Genomic DNA, 23,439 nt, shown 5'->3' with positions numbered 1-23,439 from the left:
GAACAGAGGGAGAAGCAGGCTCCCCCCTGAGCAGGGAGCCCAATGGGGGGCTCGATCCCAGGACCCTGGGATCATGACCTGAGCTGAAGGCAGACGCTTAACTGACGGAGCCACCCAGGCACCCCTACCTACACATTTCTTACTGCATTGGTGACTCCTGTACCCTTTGGGCTTTCCTAAGCACACAGTACAGGTGGGCTTTCTGGTCTTATATGCTATAGAAGATAGGCTGGCCTATGCAGGGGCTCTAAGGAATGCTCTGTGAGTTCAAGAGAGTCTCTTTACTCCTACAGTTTGATTTTCAGCCAAAGACTCAAGGGGATTCCTATGCAGACTCTTGTACCGTTTTCACTGGGTAGGTTCCCCCCTCTCTGTACCCAGACCCATACATGCTGAACTCCTGTCTTGTGTCTCCTCCGCTCAGCCAGATTATCAGATTTGGCTTGGGGCTCCCCCCGTGACCCACAGTCCAGGGGGAAGGCTGGCAACGACAGGGCTTGCTTCACTGGTGGCCCCTTCCTTGGGCTTCTGTTGTCTGGTGTCTGGCAGCGCTACTCTGTGCTTTGTCCTGGTGTCTAGGTTCCACTGCAGGGGTCCTGCTGACCAATTCCTCCCTACGGCCCAAAACAGAAGTCGGAGCCTTTCTATCACATATGCTATCTTTGCTTACTGGTATAGGGATGCTATTGCCTTTTTTACCTCGATTTTGTATCCTGCAACCCTCCAAACTCTCTTACTCTCCCACTCACGGCTTGTCTGGTCCTTCTCCTAAGGATTTTATATAAACTACATAGTACTCACAAATAGATGGTGTTATCTCTTTCTTTCCAGTTCTTATACTTATCACTTCCTTTCCTTTTCTTATTTCTTTAGCTAGGAACCAGAGTACCTCATTCATTCATTCATTCATTCATTCATTCATTCATTCATTCATTCCAGAGAGAGGAGGAGAGGGAGAGGGACAAGCAGACTCCCCAGTGAGCGTGGAGCCTGATGCGGGGCTTGATCCCACGACCCTGAGATCATGACCTGAGCTGAAATCAAGAGTCAGATGCTTAACCAACTGAGCCACCCAGGCGTCCCCAGAGTTCCTCTTTGAGGGGATATAATGATAGAGACTGTCCTTCTATTGTTCTTGAATTTACTGCTGGTGCTTTTAGAGACTAACCATTAGGATTATCTCCTCTGAAGGCTTTTAAAGTTTTTTCTTGTCCCCAATTCCATGAGGGTGTTCAGATCCTAAACTGGTGATGACTGTTGTGACTGCCCTAGCTGCCTCTATGAAGATTTTCTATGCTGTCTTATTATTCTTAGAATCTATAATTTATTATTAATTCCATAATAAATTTTCTGCTTTTGAAATATCAAACATTCCTAGAATAAAGCTGCATTATGTTTAAGACAGCATGGAGTTCAATTTGCCAAAATTTTGTTTAAAATGATTGCAAATAAGTCTGGTTTATCTTCTTTCCTTCCATTCCCTGGGTCCAGTTTGTTGAAAACAATGCATGCTAGATTTTTCCAACGAGAATGGAGGCTTTCCTTCTTTTTTAGCTGCCCTAAACAGTTATTTAAGATAGGTATTTTTTGAAGGTGTGGCAAAATGTACCATAAAATCATCTCATCCTGCTATCCTTTCAAGCAGGAATCACTGGATTACCAACCAATTCATTGTTTTCAAAGTGTTTTATTTCCATAAGATTTCCTGTTTCTTTGTGCCTCAGTGTGGGTAAGAGAAGAGAGCCAACCAGGGCTGCCCCCAAAAGCTTAGACTGCAGCCCTGCAGACACTGAAATTCCGGGCTCTGCCCTTCCAGTGGGTGGGGCTCTACCTGGGAGTGGGGCGTGGCTGCCAGGCAGACTTGCCCCAAGTCACCACCAGGTGCATTGCCGCAAAGTCCTGCCAGGCTGCTGTGCCACCCCCAGCAGCCTGGCACCCAAGTCCTCCCTGTTTATAGTGCACAAGCCTGGGGACGAAAGCAGCGACCCACCCCCAGCGTGGACTCTGTGAGATTGGCAGACCAGGAACCACGTGTCTTCCTCTGTGTTCTGCTTTTTCTAGATTTATACTTTGCAATATGACACTGTGGAATGTGTCCTGGGTCCTACGCTTTAATTGTATTCGTCTAGAAATGTTTCCATTTTTACCCTTTTCAAATCTGCTGGCATAAATTCACACAGAGCAGTCTTTTATGGTTTTGTAATGACTGCTACGCTGTCATTAGAGCCCCATGCTTTGTCCTTGTCTCAGTTTTGTGGCTCTTTTCTCCTTTTTTAAAAATGATCAGTGTTATTTTTGCTGACTTTTTAATGAATTGGCTTTTGATTTTGTTGATTTTCTTTATTGTTTCTTTATTTTTCATTTTATTAATGTCTGCTTTTATGTTTATCATTTTCTTCTTGTTACTTTGTTTCGGCTTGAGTGGTTTTCTTTTTCTAGTTTGAAACAAAACTCCTTTGTTTAAGAATGCTATTTTTAGGGGCGCCTGGGTGGCACAGCGGTTAAGCGTCTGCCTTCGGCTCAGGGCGTGATCCCAGCGTTATGGGATCGAGCCCCACATCAGGCTCTTCTGCTATGAGCCTGCTTCTTCCTCTCCCACTCCCCCTGCTTGTGTTCCCTCTCTCGCTGGCTGTCTCTATCTCTGTCAAATAAATAAAATAAAATCTTAAAAAAAAAAAGAATGCTATTTTTAATAAATGTATTAAGGCTATAATATAATCCCCAAGTATCAATTTAGCTATATGCCTCATGTTTTGAAATATATAATATTTTCATGCTGTTCAGTTTTAGATACCCTGTAATTTTCATTGTGAATTCCTCCTTCATCCATGATTTATTCATAAATGTATGTTAAAGTGTCCCCATATCTAGAGAGGAAAAGCATTGTCTACAAAGTTATCTTTTATTGTTAATTTCCAGTTGAATTGCCGTATGCCTAGCAAACATAATCTGTATTTTATTGATTGTCTCAAATTTATTGAAAATTTCTGTGTGATTTAACACATGATAAATTTTATAGAATCTTACATGTATTCTTGAAAAGAATGTCTATTCTATATTTTGGAATAATGGGAGATTTTATGTAAATTCTGTTTATTAATTCTATTGGATATAATTTTTGTCTTGCATATTTGATATGTCTTTTCCTAGTACAGAATGTCGGTATCTCTCTCAATGCTTTAAAATTCAGTATATTTTGAGGCAGTGTTGTTAAGGCATGCAAATAGGTGATTCTTCTGATTGGGTTGTTTGTTTAGTGACATATAGTATCGTTCTTTATCCCCACGAATGCTAATTACCTTAAATTCTCTTTTGTCTGATATTAATACTCTTATCCCAACCATTTTTTGGTTAACATTTATGAGGCATACCTTTTCCTGTCTTTTAACTTAAACCTTTTTATGCAGTTTTATGTTTTTCTGTATTTCTTTTAAGAAACATTAGCTAGCTTTTTAAAGATTTTACCCAATAACCTCTGTCTTTTAACTGGAAAGCCTACTCCCATTTACATTTATTGAGATTATATTTGGACTCATTTCTCCCATCTTATGGTGATTTTCTACTTACCATCTTCTCTTCTTTTTTTTGACCTTTCCTTCCTTTTACTGGATTAATGAAGTTTTCTACATTCAGTTATCTCCCCACTTTTTTTCTCTGTTGATGAGCCAAAGGCTAGATTTTCATTAATTTAATGGTTGCCATGACAGTGTCAATTCTCACGAATTCTACAGGAATTTAGTATCTCTATCCTCCAGAATTTAGTATCTCTATCCTCCATCAAAGTATGGCAAGAATTTTGTTACGCTATGCGCATTAAAAAACCCATCCTTTTATTGTCCTTAAGACTTTTTATTTTATCTTTTTTCTAAGTTTATTTATTTAAGTAATCTCTACACCCAACATGGGGCTCGAACTCACAACCCCGAGATCAAGAGCCACACTCTCTTCTGACTGAGCTGGCCCGGGGCCCCAAGGCTTTTTATTCTACCTTCTTTAAACACACACACACAGACACATACGTTATTTTTATCATGGATAATAGATGACAAGGCCCTAGTTTAATTTCAGGGCTCCTCATGCTCCAAGGCCACGTCCGCTTCTGTGCTCACTTTTCTTCTCCTTGCGTCCCCTTAGTGAAGCACAACAGAAAATGCCTTTAGCTAAGTAAGGAGAAGGAACTGAGTCGTTTCCAGGAATCATGAGAAAGCCAAATTTCCAGGAATAAGCAACAAAACGATTCCACAGAACTGACCCAGTGAAAATCACCGCTGGGCCCCATCAGCACTAACAGTGGCTGCTCCCACAGCTGCCACGCCTGCGTGTGGCCAGACTACAGCCACTGTCCCCCCAGGGCTGTGCTCTCTGATGGACGTCGCTACGTGGAGCCCACACTTACCGAGTGGGGAGTCACACTCCCTTGCCGTCGGAGGGGGTATCTATACGGTTTCTGGAATTCTCCTGGACAGGAGATTGGGGTCGTATCCAATCATTTTTATCAGTAAACATTCATGGATATTTATTTTATACTTTGGTTATAATCCCTAACTGCCTTTTTTATTTTGTTGCTCGAATTGTTCCAGCTTTAGCCAGAGGCACTCTTTCATTTGTTCCTGTGCTCTTTTGACATTAATGTTTTTTTGTTTTTTTGGTTTTTTTTTGAGTGCATCCTTACTTTCTGACACTACAAAATGCTCCGGGTTCCCTGCCCCAGTCCTAGAATCTGCCGGTTCCCAAGGAGGCCTGGTTCCTCTTACTGGTACAGGAGAATGGTATTAGCAACTTGGTTCTGGGGTCTGGGAGGCCCTTCTGGCACTTTTTCTAACCTCTCCTAGGACGGAAGTGATTGACTATGATGATGTCCAATGACAGCTCCAGATTTAGTTTTGGGGCTTACAGGACAGATGCTTCTTCCCTCCGTCTCTGGCAGCCACCTTAAACAGCAAGCTAGTGCCATTTGGAGGCATAAGATTTCCCGCTGGGACTCAGTAGCTATTCACCATTTCTTCTGCTGCAATAATGTACAATTTGTGATTGTGACAAAGACACACACAGTATTTGGTAAAATCGCTTGAGAATGACAGCAGTCACAACTTTTTATTTTCATTTGTGTTCTGAGAGAGGTGAGAAATGCCTTTGACCATAAGGCAGGTGATGGAGGATGAGGTGAACAGGGAATCTGAGGGAGGAGCTCCTACAGCACGTAAAATTTGGCAGACTTCTCCAGGGGGGCCTCCTGCGCTGTCCCAGGGGACAGGTAAACTGCAAAGTCATAGCTGGAGGAGGTGGCAGTAGGCGGCCATCGGGGGCTAGATGGAGCACAGCAGTCAGAGAGGACGGGCAGCCAGGGGCAGAGCAGGGGACCAGGGGACCCAAGTGCGTGCACAAGAGACAGGCACAGAGAGTTCCTTTCATGCAAACTTTAAGATGTGCTGCAGAGATGAGGCAGCTGTTTAAAGGTACCACACTGTGGGGGAGCCACAGGAGACATCACCGAATGTTCTGGTCATCTCTAAAGGTGCAGGTGTGATGGCTCAGGTCACAATGCCCAGTTCTAGGGTCCCCTTGTCCTGCCTGAGAGCAGTGCACTCTTTCACTCTGGAGGACAGGAGACAAATAGAAAGTTGGGCCAGGAAGTAGCTTGGCAGCAGAATGGCTGAACTGCGAGGCATTACGACAAGGTGAGAAAGGTGAGATGACAAGAAGGAAGGGCAAGCGGGATGAGCCAGATCGAGAGGGGTTCTGCTGAGCAGCTCCTGGAGGCAATGGACCTGAGCAGAGTGGGTAGGAGAGGTGAGCAGAGCGGGGGTTCTCAGTGCGGGGTCCAAGGACGCAGGGGGTCGGATTGAGGGGGGATCCCCACGGAACACGGTGCACCTGACACAAGGACTGAGTGACAGCCAGTCAGGAAGCACCTTCCGTCCTCAAGAGAAAGGGCAAGCGCAGGGATGCGAGGCAGCTCGGGGTGACATGTTTCACCCAGCAGCACCGAGGGGAGTGTGGGCTTGAGGCCAGCGTGCTGGGGCTTAGGTGCACGTGGCTCACACACCAGCCATGCTGACCTTCTACAGTTCAGGTAACCTCTCTGGGCCTCAGTTTCCTCATCTGCAAATGGGGTGGAGGATAATCCCTAGGTCCTCTTCTGATTCTCATTTTGACTCTGTGATCCAAGCGCTCCTTGTCAGTTTCTCTTCAAAGATGCAAACCCTGGGCCAAGGGTCTTCACCGCGAAGAAGGGCGTCTGGGCCCCGGGTCACACAGAATCTCCTGGGGCCCTGGAGGTCTTTAATTTTTAAAATTCCTCCTGTGATTCTGTAAATATCCAGAATTAGGAACATTGCCTTAAAACAGCAGTTCTCAGGCTTGTGTGTGCGTCGAATAAATCTGGAGGGCCTCTTAAAACACAGGTTGCTGGGTCCTACTCCCAGATTTCCCCACTCAGTAGGTCCGGGAGGCCTGAAAATGTTCATTCCTAACAATTTCCCAGGCGACGCTGCTGGCCCTGATGTGGGGACCGCATTTCGAGAACTCTCGCGTTAGAAGGAAACACTACAGTGAAGGGTTGTATTTTTCTTTAATCTTTCTTTCTTTCTTTCGTTCTTTCTTTCTTTCTTTCTTTCTTTCTTTCTTTCTTCTTTCTCTTTCTTTCTTTCTTTCTTTCTTTCTTTCTTCTTTCTTTTCTTTCCTTCATTTTTTGACTCAATACAAAAGAACTAAAGAGAATTTTGTTATATGCTGTTAAATACTTTTGCATCCAACATTTAAAAAACTTTTTTTTAATTTAAATTCAATTTAATTAACATTGAGTGTATTATTAGTTTCAGAGGTAGAATTTAGTGATTCATCAGTTGCTCTCTAGGTCATGTGCCCTCTTTAGTACCCAACACCCAGTTACCCTATCCCCTCACTCCCCTCCCCTCCATCAACCCTCAGTTTGTCTCCTACGTCTAAGAGTCTCTTATGGATTGTCTCCTTCTCTGTTTTCGTCTTATTTTATTTTTCCTTCTCTTCCCCTATGTTCATCTGTTTTGTTTCTTAAATTGCACATATGAGTGAAATCATACGGCATTTGTATTTCCCTGATTGACTTATTTCGCTCAGCATCATCCCCTCTAATTCCATCCACATCATTTACATCATTGCAAATGGCAAAAGTTCATTCTTTTTGGTGGCTGAGTAATATTCTATTATATATATTATATATATGTATATAATATATATACCGCATCTTCTTTATTCATTCATCTGTTGATGGACGCCTGGGCTCTTTCCACAGTTTGGCTATTGTGGCTATTGCTATAAACATTGGGGTGTACGTGCCCCTTCGAATCACGATGTTTGTATCCTTTGGGTAACCACCTAGTAGTGCAATTGCTGGGTCATAGGGTAGTTCTATTTTTAACTTTTTGAGGAATCTCCATACTGTTTTCCAGAGTGGCTGCCCCGGCGTGCATTCCCCCCAGCAGTGTAAGAGGGCCCCCCTTTCTCCACATCCTCACCAATATCTCTTGTTTCTGCATCCAACACTCTAATCAAGGTGATATCAACCTGAATGTAAATTCTGGGAACGCTATTGTAATTTGGTAACTGCGGTTTAGTTCCGCGTGTCTGGAAGAAGCCCGTGAAGACAGAAGAGGGTCGGGTGTTCAGTAGGAAGCTCAGAAGGGAGAGCAGTGTGTGTGCACCACTGTGCAGGCGTGGGGCAGCTTGGTGCCCACGGAGACGGTCCAGTCAGCGCTCAGAATTAAGATAGCCTTGGTCTCTACTCTTATAACATCTCCAGCCTATCAGGAAAGACAGATCGTCAACAGGCAATCGCAACGCTGCGATCTATGACTGAGGACTTGCAGGAAGGTGTGTGATGACGTTATAACCAAGCTGGTTGGGGTCATGATCACTCCTTTAGAGAGGAGAATGGAGTTGTGCTTTTTATTTTATTTTATTTTTTGGTAGTAAAATTCACTTGGCATAAAATCTACCATGTAACCGATTTAAGCCAATCGAAAGTGTACATTATGTGGCATTTAGTACATTCATAATGTTGCACACAAACCCCACTACCTAGCTCCAAAACATGTCTGTCACCCCAAAAGGAAACCCCTTCCCCATTAGCAGTCTCTCCAGACCCCCGTCCCCCAGCCCTCGGCAGCCACCAACCTACTTTCTGTCTTTATGGCTCAACATTTCATGTGAACGGACTCCTACACGACAAGGTCTTCTGTGACTGGCTTCTTTCTTTCACTGAGTAGCAGGTTTCCAAGCCTCACGCATGGCGTAGCGTGTGTCCGACCTCATTCCTTTTCATAGCTGAGGAATATTCCATCGTATGGACAGACCACGTTTTGTATATCCAATCCTCAGTTGATGCACATTTGGGTTGTTTCTACCTTTTGGCGATGGTGAAGAGTGCTGCTCGGAACACACGTGTATCTGTTTTCTGTGGTCATATGTTTTCATTTCTCTTGGATATACACCTAAGAACAGAGCTATGGGTCCTACGGTAATTCTAGGTTTCACTCATTGAGGAAGGCTCATATTTTAAAAACTACCCTTCCAATTTAACTCTGGGTATGGAAGTGGGATTAGTAGCGCCTGGAGTGTGTGCCTTGTGGTGGGAGGCAGGGTCCTGCACGTCTGCAGGAAGCGCTGCCCTCCAGTCCCACTGTCTGTGGGCACGATCCCAAAATAAGAAGACAGGACTGATGCCAGCCGGCTGCTTCTGCAGCCTCATGGCCAAGGAGCGGGCTGCAGGAGGCTAAGGGCTGTCCAACCCTGTACATGGCTCACTTGCATTCAGTATCTTTCAACTTTGTTGATTTCTGTGACTCCTGCTTCATGTTTTGAGACAAATGAGATCGAAATTGGCATCAAAAACTATTTACCAAGGAACGATTCTTTTCCAAAGAGTGTTTGAAGCATCTTTTGTAGGAAAGCGATGTGAGACCCTTAGGACAGGAAGAAAAATTGAAAAACGTTTATCATGGTGACTTGCGGACTACCTTTCTAGATGAAATTTAAAATGGATAATAAGCTTATTCAGGGATGAGTACATGCCTGAGACGTGATTGGTCCATCTGTCTTCTTCTTAGAAGAGCAGAGCTTCTGGCAACATATGGACAGCAAACCAGCCCTGGCCTCACCCCTGCCATTTTAATTATGCCCTCACTGTCTGCTGACAGAGGCCCCCCGGGTCCACACTCCTGCTGACTACCACCGGAGTCCTGCCGGGTTTATCGTCCACACAGCAGCTGCTACTCCTCACAGCAGGTGGCGGCTGAGGGGCAAAGGCTCGTCTGCGGGCATCCCCACTTCCCGAGCAAGCGGCAGTTTCTCATGGACCTTTCTTTCAAGGACAACATCTGAAAGGGCAGAGAAGCACACACTGCACTTGCTTGTTTCGGGGTGATTTCTGCTCACGAGCCAGCATTTTACCTAGTACAGGTGAACACTGGTACGGAGAGACAGGTGCAAAGCAGGGTGTGGCAGGAGTTGTGCTGACTGGGGCTGAGAAGGGCTCCTGCCCGGGGGGGACACGTGCCGGCTCGGGGGGTGCATGCTGATGTCAGGCCCCCTCCTTGAGCCTGGTCAGTTCCCATCTGAGTCAGCTCCAGTAAGACCTACACTGGGTCTCCGCAGCCACAACAAGGACTCAAGAGGTGTTCGTACACACAGAAATGAATCTCCAAATCGTGTTTTCAACCAGAAGCCACACTTGTCTCTTTCCACATGTGGGAACTATCAAGAAGTTACAATGAAGTGTCAGTCAATGAGTGCAAAGATCCATTGTAAACAAGCTGCAGGGACATATAATAAGGCAAAGGTTCTCGAATATACTTGCGCATTTCACTTGCCCAGGGAACTCGCTGAAATTATCTGTCCCAAGCTTCAAGGACCCTTCCAGATCAGAATCTGTAGGAGAAGTCAAGAACAGGGGTGCCATGTACAATTGTGAAGTTTGCGCACTGAGCAAGGGCACCTGGCTGGGGAGACTACTGGGGCTGATATCCAGGTCACACTCGGCTTATCCACCATGTGCCCTGACTCAGGGCCGAGTCAACAAGAGGAAGGGACATTTTGGGCGATTTGTCACACATAGATTCTATGGGTGTGAGCTGACACTTCACGCGGAATTATTTTTTTTTTAAATCCCTTTTAATTTGGAAGCATAACAAGGTTTGGGCATCTTTTGGACTTTAATGCAGTGGTCAAACTAATTTGATTAGTTAGAAAAGGTGTTTTGGGGACTATTTTTTAGGGGTTAAAAAATACATCTCCCTGCACTGTTGCATGAACTGTTTAATGGGGTTCTTTTTTCTATCTTACTTTTCCTAGAGGCTTTCTTTTTGAGCTTACAGAACAATTGTGAAAACATCTAAATAGTAAGAACGATAATTATTCAGTGGTCATCCTCCTACATTAGTCAATGAAGCTCTAACTGCCTGCCGATCCATAGGAATTTTCAGCAATTTCACCAGCACCGCAGGCAGAAGCAAGCACACTGAAGCTATTTGGGATTCTGACCTTACTTCTAGCACCGTCCATGGTATGCGAGCTCTCGGAGGCAACGATGGGACTGATACCGCTGGGTTCTTCCATGTCACCGATGATGAACCTGTGTGTGCGGTGGTGTGGCTGGCTCGAGGCACACGGAGACTGAGCCGTGTGTCCACCTGTCTTTACAGGCAGACGGGCATCTCTGTGACCACCTTGTAGATTTCCCTGGTTACCTACGCTTCTGCTGAGCTGGGTGCTATGTCAAGTGCCGAGAATGCACAGGTGTCTAAAGCAGAGTCTGTGTCTTGCAGGAGCTCATAGTCCAAGCAGAGGATGCCAGCCTGCTCAAGGACTACCACGGCATGAACACGGAGCCTCATGTCACATGTGCTATGCTCTGTTTGAATCCCAGACTTTGTCACCACCCTCTCAGAAATCCACATGGATGAGGCAACATAATTACTACATTAGAGCGGCCAGACTTCTTGCATCTGGGAGAGACCATGTCATCCTCCAGCCTGTGGAAAGGCCATGGCATGAGCCCCTGCCATCCCTTCATGAATCACCTTGAAAATTTCCTTCTTCCTTTTGGATGCATTTTCTACCTAATCATGATATCGAGGTAATTTTCATATCTAAGCAACATAAAGCAATAGTTCTTGGGTTTCCACAGTTCCATTGAAAGAAAGAAAGGAAGGAAAGGAGGAAGGAAGGAAGGAAGGAAGGAAGGCAGGCAAAGAGGGAGAGAGGGAAAGGAAGCAAGGGAGGGAGGGAGGAGGAAGGGAGGGAGGAGAGACTAGCCTGGATGAAGCTTGGGTTCCAGAATGAGGGACTCAAAGAGAGAGCCCATAGGCCAGCACACACCAGGCCAATCAATCACTCATCAGTTAGCTCAGTGTGAACAGACTTGGTTGGAAAGATCAATAAGATTTCTTCTCTTATCTCAAGGACTTCCGTCTGGTTGACCCATCTGGTGGTCGAAAGGGGCACATAAAGCACATTATGTCGCAGGCAGTGTGAGAAACGTCTCGACAGAAGGGAGAACATAACACGGAGCAAGTTGGCAGACGGAGTGATCATCCCTGATGGCAAAAAGGATGATGTCTGGAAAGTTTCTCGTAAGAAGAATGTCTGAGCTGGGTGTTCAGAGATAAAGAAGCATTTTCCAGCTGGGCAACGAGGGCACAGTTCTAATTAATTTTTAGAGCCAGCCTAGGTCACTGGCTTGCTGAAATTCATTTAAACAGTTCTTCTCAGAAGTTAATATACATCTCACAGAAACACTGTTAAAACGTTGAGATTCTGATTGAGTGGGTCTGGGGCGGGGTCCAGGAGGCACCCGGCATGCAGTCAGGAGCCACACGCAAGCAGCGAGGCTTCAGAGAGGAACACCTGCACAAACCCGCCAAGTCCCGGGCACTCCCCCAAGTTCAGGGCACAGTGATGAACGGGATCGAGACAGTCTCTGTCTTCACTGGACTTCAAATCCGGTGACAGTAAAGGAAAGAACAAAGCCCCGTGGCAACTCGGTTTGATCTAGAATCTTCCTCTAAAACTGCACTCATAAATTTTCTTTTTCCTGGCATTGTCTCGTGGCCCTAGGTATCTCCTGCCGTTCCGTTCTCCTGGCCTCGCCGCCAGCCTTGGAAACTGAGATGTTTGTCATGTAAAAATAGCTCTATTTGATATGGTTTTAATTTAGTGGGTGCTTGAGAGATGCTCTGGGAACAAGCAAGCGCCATCAAAGCACCGTCTACTCTGGAAACGTCTACTACGCTCCTGCTACTAACCAGACACGGGGATTATACAGCGGTCTCTGGCCTGAAGTCACCGACAGGGAAATTAGTAAAGAAAGACAATAAAGGAATACGTTGAAAACTGGCATGATGTATATGGTCTATGTTCGATGGAGGTGTATAGTTCTAGGGCCTCAGAGGAGAGAAGGGTTGTTTCTTGGAGCTTGATGTGGTGGCCGAGGGCAGAGGAGTTATTCCAGAAAGTCCTGGCCTAGCCCAGCCCGTCTCCACACAGGCAGTTCCATTGGCCCGAAACCTCTCCCCGCCTCCTGCCATCTCGTGCACGGAACACTTATCTTCTCGGTCTTCCTTCTCTCAGTCCCTGCGAAGTTAAAGGTAACCAACCATTTCCTGGGACATGAGACTTTTGCTGCCAAAATGAGAATGGTCTGGGCCAACCGGGATGTTGGTCATCGTGGTTCCTCTGACACTTCCTTTGGCAGCATTCAGCAAATTACAAGTCCCTTGTCTCTGTCCTCCTCACAAAGAGGCAGCCCCACAAGGCTGGTGCTGGTACAGTCCTCTTGGAAAAAGAGTGAGTGTTTATCAGGTAGACAAGGAAGGAATGAAGCTCTGGATTTGGAAAGCAGCATGTGCAAAGGCCCAGGGGCATCGAGCTTGAGGAGTCTGAGGAGGGTAAGCTGTACTCCATGGCTTCTAGGGCATGAGGGGTCTGAGGCGACACTTCCCCAGAGGAAACCCAGGGAAGAAGAATGAAGCTGGAATGAGGAGGGCTACAAATACTCCAGACCAGGGAGTTTGGACTCGTATTGAAATATGGGATCATTTCAAGAGGGAGTTAAAGTTGGGGTTTTAAGATATGACTCTGCCGGTATTGTGCCAGGAGGAAAACTATGAGGAGGCCCTTCAGCTAAGATTGCAGCAGAGGGGGATGGAGAGGTTGGGGCAGGGTTGTGGAAATACTCAGGGGGCTGATCTATCCGTGCTCATCACTTGGGTACGAGGAGGTGGGCAAAGGAGAGGGAGGAGACAAGGGCTGCACTTCTCATCAGCAAGTTGAGAAAACGAGGTACGGAGCGGGTTTGGGGAGGAGGGAAGGTGTGTGGCCTGGGGCTCGCCAGCGTCCAGGTAACCTGGGACCTGCTTGACTCTCTAAGTTTGGAGCTTGGCTCACAGTTCTGGGCCAGAGGGATGTTTAACTACCATCTGCTGTCGCTGTTCCTGAAAGGCGAGGAACAGAGGAAGTTGCCAGGCTCCTTCAGGGCTCAGGCAAGTACAGGTGACAAAGGAGTGGGGGAGAAGAGAGAGAAGAAGGGCCTGAAATAAAGCTACTTGGATTTAACCCAAGGAGAAACCTTCGAGAAGGCCATGTTTCCAGGTTTGGGTCCTGTGCGCGTCTGGCTTAAAATGCCCAGCATGATGTTGGAGGGCGGGAGGGAGTCTGGGAGGCACCCAGTGGAGTCACAGCAGAGGCTGGGGTGCCATGACTAACACCTCCCCTCTATTCTTCTCCCACAGTGACTGTGACGCAGCAGGACCTGGAGCTGGTCACCCATGAGAGCTCTTCCACTGTCCCAAATGGTTTCGCCATAAGATGGCATCACCTCCAAGCAAGAGCCACAGGAGATGCTCCCATCGGCTTGGCCAGCTTTTCCTCCAGGATCTGATGCCACGGAAGCAGCGATGTGCCTGGGGCAGGTCCCAGAGCCCTTCCAGGCTGCGGCTGCCCTCAAGTGCTTCGCAGCTCTGAGCTGCTTTCCGCTGTGTAAGCCCTGAGTCTCTGGCCTTCCATCGTGGAGCGGACCGCGCCGCCGGGCGCTTGGTAAAGGTCCAGGCTGTCACTATCTCAACGCCCACTCCGTGCATCCCTCGGCGCAGAGCTGGTGAGCCCCTGCTCTGTTTGACTCTGGGCACAGAGAGAGCACGAAATGGGCATGGCGCATGCGCGGCGGGTTCCACGGGAGCACACGGATGGTTACAACTTGTAATCCTCGCTAAGCTGGAAAAGAACTGGGCTCTCAGTGATGGCATATCCGGCGCCAGGGAACACACGGTGTGACGTTCTGGCCACATGAGAGCTAACGGGAGGAATGGAGAAGCATGTTGGGGGAGAACCAGCCCGTGCCCCACTGACACCAGGCTTGCAAGACGAGAGCCAGATGAAGGGGCCAAGAGCACAGGGGAAGCCAGGTGTGGTCGTCCGGGCCACCTGGTGGCTCAGGGAGGTCTGAGTCTGAGCTCCAGGTGCCTTCCTCAGCTCATTCTGCTATAACAGAACACCACAGATGGGGGGGGGGGGGCGGCGTAAACAACAGGAATGTCTTTCTCACAATCTGGAGCCTTAAAGTCCAGGGTTTGGATGTCAGCAGGGCCTGGTTCTTGATAAAGGCTCTCTTCCTGTTTAGCAGATGCCTGTCTTTTATCTGCAGCAGGCGGAGAACAGAGGGAGGAAGCCAGCTCTCTCCTCCCGTCTTACAAGGGCACTAATCCCATCAAGGGCTCCACCCTCAGGACCTCATCTCAACACCATCACCTCCCAGAGGCCCCACCCTCAGATACCATCACACTGGGGCTTAGCTGCAACACAGGAACTGGGGGTGGTGAGAAGACACAAACATTCGGTCCGTACAGAAGGGGGGAGCCATCAAAGGGGTGAGCCGGCATGGGCTGATTTTCATTTATAAAAATGGATCAAGATCACTTTGTACAGGGATGTACTGTATGGTGACTAACATAATATAATAAAAAATCATTATAAAAAAAAAAGATCACTTTGTAAACAGGACTAATTTTCTAATTTCACGATGCCTTACAAAATTTTGGAGAGCTCTGCAAGTGGCTTTGCAACATTGCTTTGATAAATGAACGGAAACCATGGAAGGATGTACAGATCATTTAAAATGTCAGCCGGGCCGAGCTGTATGCTGCCTCCCTCCTGATCCCAGCAGTCCGTAAGTGCCAGTGCTGTAGGATGAGCTCGTGAGTCCCAGGTTTGAGCCTGGCCCGGTCTAATGATCAGAAAGCATCTGTCCTGCATTTTGTTGGAAAGAGGCCGTCATAGCCTGAAACCATTGGGCTATGAGAAGCAGCATCCATGCCCCGGGAGAGAAGGGCACATGCCCTGGTCTACAGAGGACGCCTGGAGAACTTAAATGTCCGGGGCTCGGGTGTCACCAGCCTCTGTGGGCTCCAGCCTCTGTCCCGCTCTGCGAGCCTGTCCCCCTGACCTCCCTCCAGCTGACTTGCTCCGCTGGCTTCCTGATTTGCACTCCTGTGTGGCTGTGTCTGGCACCTGCCTTAGCTAGCGATGCCGGCGCCCGCTGTCCCCCAGCTTGTCTGTCATTGAAGTGACACTTTAAAGGGCCCGATTCAGTGGCATTTGCTACATTCACAGTATATTCAACACCACCCTTTTCTAATTCCAAAACCTTTTCATCACCTCCCAAGAGAGCCCCATACTCATTGCTAAAGACTAAGTATTTGTGTCCCCCCCCCCCCCAGTTCATGTGTTGACGCCTCATGCCACTGTGATGGTCTCAGGCGGTGGGGCCTCCGGGAGGGAACTGGGTCGTGGGGTAGAGCCCTCATGAGTGGGATCGGTGCCCTTGTAAGGAAGATCCCACGGAGCCCTCTGTCCCTTCCGCCATCCGAGGACGCCACAAAGAACTACAGCCTTCTATGAAGACGGGCTCGTCACTGGGCCCTGAATCTGCCAACGCCTTGACCTTGGACTTCCCGGCCTCTGGAACTGTGAGAAACAGATAACTGTTGTCTACAAGCTCCCCCGTGAATGGTGTTTCAGACTGAGAAACCCATTAAGCACGCTCCCCAGTCCCCCTCCCCCAGCCCCTGGCAATCACCAATCTGTTTCTTACCCTGGATTTACCGCTAATGGAAATTTCGCATAAATAGCATCATATACCGCGTGCTCTCTGACTGGCTTCTTTTCTTCGGGTAGCGTTTTGAGTTTCATCTACGCGGGAGTGTATCAGTCGGTCCTCCCTTTTTATGGCTGAATAGTACTCCATCGTACGGCTACCCCAAGGTGAAAACTTGGGCCGTTTCCGGTTTCTGGCCGTTGTGAATACTGCTGTGAGCCTGTACTTACCTGGGTTTGTGTTTTGGTTCTTCTGGGCTTATTCCTAAGAGTGGCAATGCTGGGCCGCAGGTCATCCTTTGTGTGACCCACTGAGGATCTGAATGAATTTGTCTCCAGGGTGTCTCGAGGTGTCTCCGGGGCTTGTCACTGCATGCCAACTTGTTTCCAAGCCACGAATTCCAAATTCCTTGGCCAGAGCCTCTAACTGGCCCACTGGGGGAGGGCTTCTCCCCTGATCTGATCAGTCTGGGTGGTGGGTGCGGAGCTGGGGATGGTGGGGGCACAGGGTACAAGGGGCCACCCCAGCCATACCACAGTGGACACATTCTGTACGTCGTGAAATTAAAAAAACAAAACAAAAACCCCAGCACACGCCTTCAGCCCTTCAAGGAACACCCAGGAGCTGCCCATGGCCTTCAGAATTTTCTATTTTTGGTTCGAGGGAGTCAGCGGTAATTTTTAAATACCTGCTTTGATGACTTTCCGTGTCACCAAAGTTTACACAATTGTTTCTAAAATGCCACATAAAGTCGTAACATTACCATAATAATCCAGTGGAGCGACCATTTTCCAAACCCTCCCCAACGAACAAGGCAAAACACTCAGCCATGTTCTGGGAAATTGCTTTCTGCACTGTATGCCTGTAAATAGGGAACATTAATAATGCCAGGCTGAGGCCCCACGCACGTTTCACAGGGTGAGAGCCTCCTCTTGTCGCAGCTGGGTGCAATGAATAATTAATTCTGCTGATAATAAAGGTATATTCTGTCATTAAAATACACTGACATTTTCATTCGTGACAGACGCCCACTGTCTGCTGGAATAATAAAGACCAAATTGCTTTTCCTCAGAAAAAAAGCAGGATTCCCACACGTGGCAGAGTGAAAAAAAAAATACGAGCTGCTTTACACAGTGACTCAGTGGTAGTTATTTTTAAACTGCTCTGAATATGAGGTTCGATCTGGAGTTAGACTCTCATTGCTTGAGATGGGAAGGGCTCAGTCATTTGCCTCGGATGCTGAGAAAAAAAAAAATCCTCAAAAACCTCGATGTTCTTTAAATCAGCAGTTTGTTTTCACCCTATTAGATAAGAAATTACAATTTGCTCATATCGCGCGCAGACCAAAAATAACCATCTTCTAAAAACCCTTCATAACTTAAAGGTCAACCACAAGTATGCAACGGTTCATCTTTTTTGTGAATAAATATTAAAGAGAGAGATTTCCCCAGGGCATGATAACCTGTACAAAATATGACTCAAAGCTTTATATTTTCTAGAAAGCCATAATCTTTTCTACCCTAACTCTTCAAGTTATTTCCGGTTTTTTCTCTCATTATAAATATTATGGTCATGACTGTCTTGTGCACAAACCTTCGAGTTTTGAAATCATTTCTCTGGTTCGATTTCTAGGAATAGAATTAGAAATTCCAAGGGCATGGGCATGTCTAATGCCGGATCAGATTCAAGGAGTGTCAGAACAATTTAGGACCTGACCGACGGTGTCAGACAGTATTCGTTTGAACAAACTCTCATGACTGTTTGGCATCTTCAATTTTTAAAAATGACTCATGCTTGAGTACATAGAATTGTACTTTATTGCCATTGATATGATTGTTGATAATTGTACATCATTATTATTTTACCACTTGGTTATTAATAAAGCTAGCCATCTGTCTAAATATTTATTTGTCACTCGTATATCATAATCTGTGTGTATCTGACCTTGCATTGGTCCATTAATTGAAGTTTGAGTGCCCTTCTATTCACATGTATGAGAAATTTAAATATTAATGTTATCTCCATTTTTCATATTTGTTTGAAATACTTTTTGAAATCAGATGTCTTTCAGTCCTGTCTGGTGAGCTCTGACACGTATTATTTAAATTTTGATGGATTCCCCTATATTTATCACTGTCTTTGAAATAAATGCTAGTGTTCAAACTTGAAAATCCTGTGACAGTCATGGGTTTGAGAAATGAATTTAATGGGTGTTTCTAAACTGTTCGCACGTAGACTTTATACGCACGTATCTCTCTAACCTGACGGGAATTTATTTTTCAGTATGTTGTTAGGTCCGTACCTCAGCTGCTCTTTTCACAAATTATTACTGGCCGTTGGATGACTGAGGATTCTGGGTCTGACTCATAACTCCTTCTTCCTAAGAGATTACGTGTTCTTACCTGGTACCTTTGGCTTGCGAGCTCCCTAGTGTACGATGTTGGTTCGCTTGTGTGTGTCAAGCTAAGCTTCTTTCTTATTTAGTAGAGCTTTTGATTGGAAAGAGAAAGCAGCCCTTTACGTCGGGGAGCTGGTGGGGCCCATGCAGCTAGGCCTTGGGGTTCTTCATGGGGGAACATCGACCTCAGACAGGGCCACGCCGTGACCGTGGTGGACAGAGACCAGGAACACTCCACCATCCTGTTGGAGCACAGACGAAAAGAAGAACATCGTCCAAACCACGAAAATGACTCGCTCCCGTCTCCCTGGCTAGCGGGAGACTGCGGTCTCTCCACCATTCACTGCGTCGGCCTCGCTGCAGTGCCTTGAGCGTCCCCACCCCTTTATTCCAACAGCCGATCACAGAAATGTCCCCACTTCCTGACGACACTCAGTTCAGAGAATGGAGCTGGGAAAATTTTGGTTCAACTAAACTAAACGTCTATCCAGCTTTTAACTTAGTTTACTTTGAGCTCTTAAAGAATCGCTCTGGGAGGCCCCGAGTCTTTTGGGATAAATGCCCTGTTTTCCTTCTTTCTGGAACCCCGCCCCTGCTGGCTCCTGGCTGAGGTTTCAGGGCGCCCCCGGTGGGGGGTAGGTTCTTGGCTCCCACCCAAGATGGTGGGTCTGGAGTCCCTGGAATACGCTTGTCTTTGCCCCATGCCTTGGTGTTCTGCAGACCTCTGGAGCTGGGGTGCTCGTGTTCTGTGTGCTGGTCAGCACCCTGTTTTGTCCAAGTGTCTCCCCTTGGCTCTCGAAGAGCTATTGGCACCTCCGAGTCTCTGCCTTGTCCCCAGTCCGAGGATGCTGGTAGAATCTCGTTCGGCCCACCACAGGGGGCCCTTCAGCCGAGTTGTTGGCCTCGGCTCTGTGTCCCTGGTAACAGAGAGGCTTGAACTTGCAAACCTAGTGAGCTCTTTCTGATGAGGTCCCTCAGTCTCTGAAGTACGCTGAATGGCCCTTGTTGTCACTGGCCCCCAAAGTCACTCCGAGGGATCAGAGCCAGGACCCTTCTGCCCTTGATGTGTCCCTAACTGTATGTAGCCCACCTTCCCCTCTCAGTCGTGTCTGGGAAAGAGAAATCGACTGCATCTAAACACACACAGCTCCACCTGTACCTTCCCATGGCCCCTGGCAGGAAAATGGGGGGCTCTCCTTACCTGACAGTCCGTGGCCTGGCCCTGCCTGGCTCCAGAAAGACGTGCTAATCCTCTCTCAATCATGCCTGGCTGTGGGGAGAGCTCTAGCCTTGAGAAAGCCTCTTTTGAAGTTCATGAGCTGAAATTACTTTCTTTTCTTTGAATTTCCTGTTTTCCTGTTAATTCTGACCCTACCCGCACCTCTCTGAAAACCAGGCCACAGGGTGTCGTGCTCGGGGACACGACCTGGTGGTCAAGCTGCTCCGCCCATTGAGCTCATCCTTTTGTCCCCGTCGTGGGGAGGGTCTATGGCAGGGTCAGGGTGTAGGCCTTCCACCCAAAACATCCCGACGTGGGAGCAAGACATTAAGCTCATGTTAAAAGGAGGGGAGAATGAAAATAGCTCTGTTTTTCTTCTTTTTCAGCATGGGAAGTCTTGTTTTCTGCATCCACTCAAGAGACCTGCTCTCTGTGACTCTAACGTATACACATGGTGACCAAGGACCTGTGGCTCATATGGTAATTAGGCGCCGGTGGCCGCCTGGCACCGCCCCCCACGCACACAGCCGAGGGTCCTTGAGCTTCTGCCCACAGGACGGGCCTGCTGACGGCTTCCCACCCGCGTCCCCCTGCTCCTCTGCCCGCGAGGCTGCAAGTCCAAACACGGAGCCCAGAAATTCTGGGATTCTAAAGCCCCCAGGACAAACCCTAGACAGCTTGGGATAAACATCCAGCTGCCCACTCCACGGAACGACCGCCCTGAAGGACTTTCCACAGGCTGATACCGGGCTCGTCCACAGCTGCCCACGGAGGGACACCTACATCAACGCGCCCTTGATTGGGCTTCTTTCCTTCTCTGTCTCACCTTCCCGTCTTCCTCCCTCGGGCTTTGCACCGTGACCCCCTCAGCCCCTGGGAAAACTTTCTTTTAAAAATTTATTTATTTATTTATTTATTTATTTATTTATTTATTTTTCAGTAATCTCTATGCCCAACATGGGGCTCGAACTCACAGCCCCGAGATCAAGAGTCACCTGCTCCACCAGGGGCCCTCTGAGTAACCCGAACTCAAGTCTGGGTCGACCCTTGGAGGATCCCGAACTGAGACATTAGCTGCCCACTGGTACCTGCCCACACGGAATGAGAGCCCGACAGGAGAGCCTAAGGGACAGAAGGCTATGGTTTCTTTTCCGGAAAAAGCCAGACACATAAAGTAGAAGGCGTACGATCACAGTGCCTGAAAGGGACCGGGGAGCAGGCCCGCGTGCCGCTGTCCACGGCGCCCCTTCTGGGGACACACGCGGTTGCTTTTGTCTGACCCGCTGCTCCCCTTTCCCCGCCCGCCCCCCCCCCCCCCCCCGGCTCACGTGCCCAGGAGAGGACACACTGTGAGCAGGGAGCTGGTGGAGCCTGGCTCGGCGCAGCACGCACACTCCGCCCCTCGTCTCTCAGGTTGTGATTCTCACTCAGAGCACAAGTGAGGCCAATGGGGTGTGGAAAGTCCCCGAAACGGTGTCTTATATGTAAGTACACTACAACCCAAGACATTGTTAAGAAAACAGAAAAGCTTTGGGACACCTGGGTGGCTCAGTTAGCTAAGCACCTGCCTTTGGCTCAGGTCATGATCCCAGGGTCCTAGGTTTAAGTCCCACATCAGGCTCCTTGCTCAGCAGGTAGCCTGCTTCTCCTTCTGCCTGCCCCTCCCCCCGTGCGCTCTCTCTCACTCGCTCTCTGATAAATAAATAAATAAATAAATAAACAAATAAATAAATAAAATGTTAAAAAAAAGAAAGAAAACAGGAAAGTTTAGACCTATATAGATATTTTTCATCTAAGTCCCTGGCCTTCACCTCTTTAGAAATAGCCATTTCTCCACCACTTTATCATGAAATGAAAGATCCCACTAGGAGATATTCTTAGGATGAAACCCACCGATCTAACAGCTTTCACTTACTCCTCTTCTGCTCCTTCACCTAACTCTGAATTGGGTCCACTCTGACCTTCAGAACCTCCTCAGCCTATGTCTACTCCAGTAGGTGAAGCTGGCATCTCTCACAAACCTGGGGCTGCCACGTGAGACGAAGCCTGCTCTTGGGACTGCCCCTGAGAGAAGGATGGTGGGAGGTCTTGTTTCAACAACTGGCCTTTTTCCCAAAGAAAGAGTCTGTAAAGGGTTTGAGAATCATGAGCACTTGGAAACCCAGGAGAAGGCTTCCTTAGGCAGACGCCATGCATTTTAGAGGGCTGTCCTCTCCTAACACTGAACAAAGTGGGAAAGCAGATAGAGCCTCAGGCTCCGTTAGGGAGAACAATCGTACATGCACATTCACGAGCTGCCCCCTTTATTTTTTATTATTATTATTATTATTATTATTATTGCTAGCTGCTTTTTTAGAGGAAGGAGTTGGTGTGCGTGTTGCCAGTGGACAACGGCCACTATTTCCAACGTTGGGGGGAATGAGAGACACTCGTCCAGTTACAGGAAAAATATCACGTCTGTGAGCACAGCACTAGGGTCTGGCCATGCCTCCCAGTGCAGAGGTCAAGAAGGCAAAAACGTGTTCTCTGTGGTTGCAATCAGGAGCAGGGTTTGACCTGTGTCCAAGGAACCGCAGCTCCCGAGCTGCTAACGACAGGCCCGCAGCCTTGGACAGGGAGGGGGCCATGCAAGTGCTTAAAAGGTAAGACGTGTCCTGAGTTGGCTCATTGGCTCATCTAAAGAAAAAAACACGAGGCACTTTCCTCTCTCAGTTACAAATTACTCCCCCAAGGCAAACGGGGCTGGCAGCAATCTCTGCTTCCCACACCAATATCGGTTATTTCTTTCCACAGGACACTATTCCATGAGCTTTTACAATGAAAGACAAGTGAGGGGGGAAAGGCGGAACAATGTACCAGGCACAAAGTGGCTGCCTGTCTTTCTCTCCAGCTTTCTGGCATGAAGGGGCTCCTGAAAAATGGAGGGTGGGCTTAGGTAGAGAAATTTCAGAGAGACCCACAAACATTGATCAAATGTGTGTGTGTGTTGTGTATGTAGTTGTGTGTATGGTCTCTGTGTGTATTGGGTGTATGTGTGTGGTGTGTGTGTAGTGAGTGTGTGTGGTGTGCGGGGATGTGTGTGGTGCGTGTGTGGGATGAGGGCACGCATTAGGTTTGTGTGGTGTGGTGTGTCTATAGTGTGTCTTTAGTCTCCAGTTGCAGCCATGGGTTCCCACCAGAGTGTCCAGCAATCCCCTTTCTCCCCTCTTCATTGTGGGGTCCCCAAACCTTGACTTGCCGGTGGTGTCGAAGGCCCAATGTCTTCCCTAGAACCCCAGATGCCCGGAGCCCCCTGGGGTGGCATCACCACCGCTTCTCTGTATGACCTCTCAAAGCGTAGAGCCATTGCTTCAAAATGGCATGGCTCTGATCTGGGATTTGGTAACACCCCAGAGTATAGACATAGTATGCCTGACTGTTAGCACGCTCTGGTCCGGACTCGGATGCAGGAAATCTGGCTACTTTATCCTCTAGCTCCATAGTAATTTCTGTTTCAGCCCTCAGTTCCACTGGAGTGAAGAAAGCAATGTCTACTTGTCTACTTAGACCTCTTTCCTTTCCCCCGTATAGAATGTATGTCATTGGGAATACATGCAACCGGGTGTTCTGGTGGGGATGGAGGACGGGGCTGTCTAGATTCTGGCCATTGGCTCCTGTAGGCGTGTCCTTGGGCACTGACCTGCACACAGCTGAGAA

General features: G+C 47.8%; 1 long non-coding RNA gene across 2 annotated transcripts in view; it reads left to right on the top strand.

Moving 5' to 3' along the window:
- LOC123000517 (uncharacterized) overlaps positions 1-16,350 on the top strand; it is a 205,121-nt gene extending 188,771 nt beyond the window's left edge. The window contains exons 3-5 of one of the 2 annotated variants that reach the window (XR_006408537.3): positions 10,803-11,113; positions 11,440-12,923; positions 13,767-16,350. This is a non-coding gene — a long non-coding RNA (uncharacterized LOC123000517). The remainder of the gene's footprint in view (positions 1-10,802; positions 11,114-11,439; positions 12,924-13,766) is intronic. The other variant, XR_006408536.2, reaches the window with a different exon arrangement.
- Positions 16,351-23,439: the final 7,089 nt, after the last annotated feature.

The sequence above is a fragment of the Ursus arctos genome, unplaced genomic scaffold (genome assembly GCF_023065955.2).
Source record: "Ursus arctos isolate Adak ecotype North America unplaced genomic scaffold, UrsArc2.0 scaffold_1, whole genome shotgun sequence".
Lineage (NCBI taxonomy): Eukaryota > Metazoa > Chordata > Mammalia > Carnivora > Ursidae > Ursus > Ursus arctos.
This window is presented reverse-complemented; position numbering and strand designations above follow the sequence as displayed.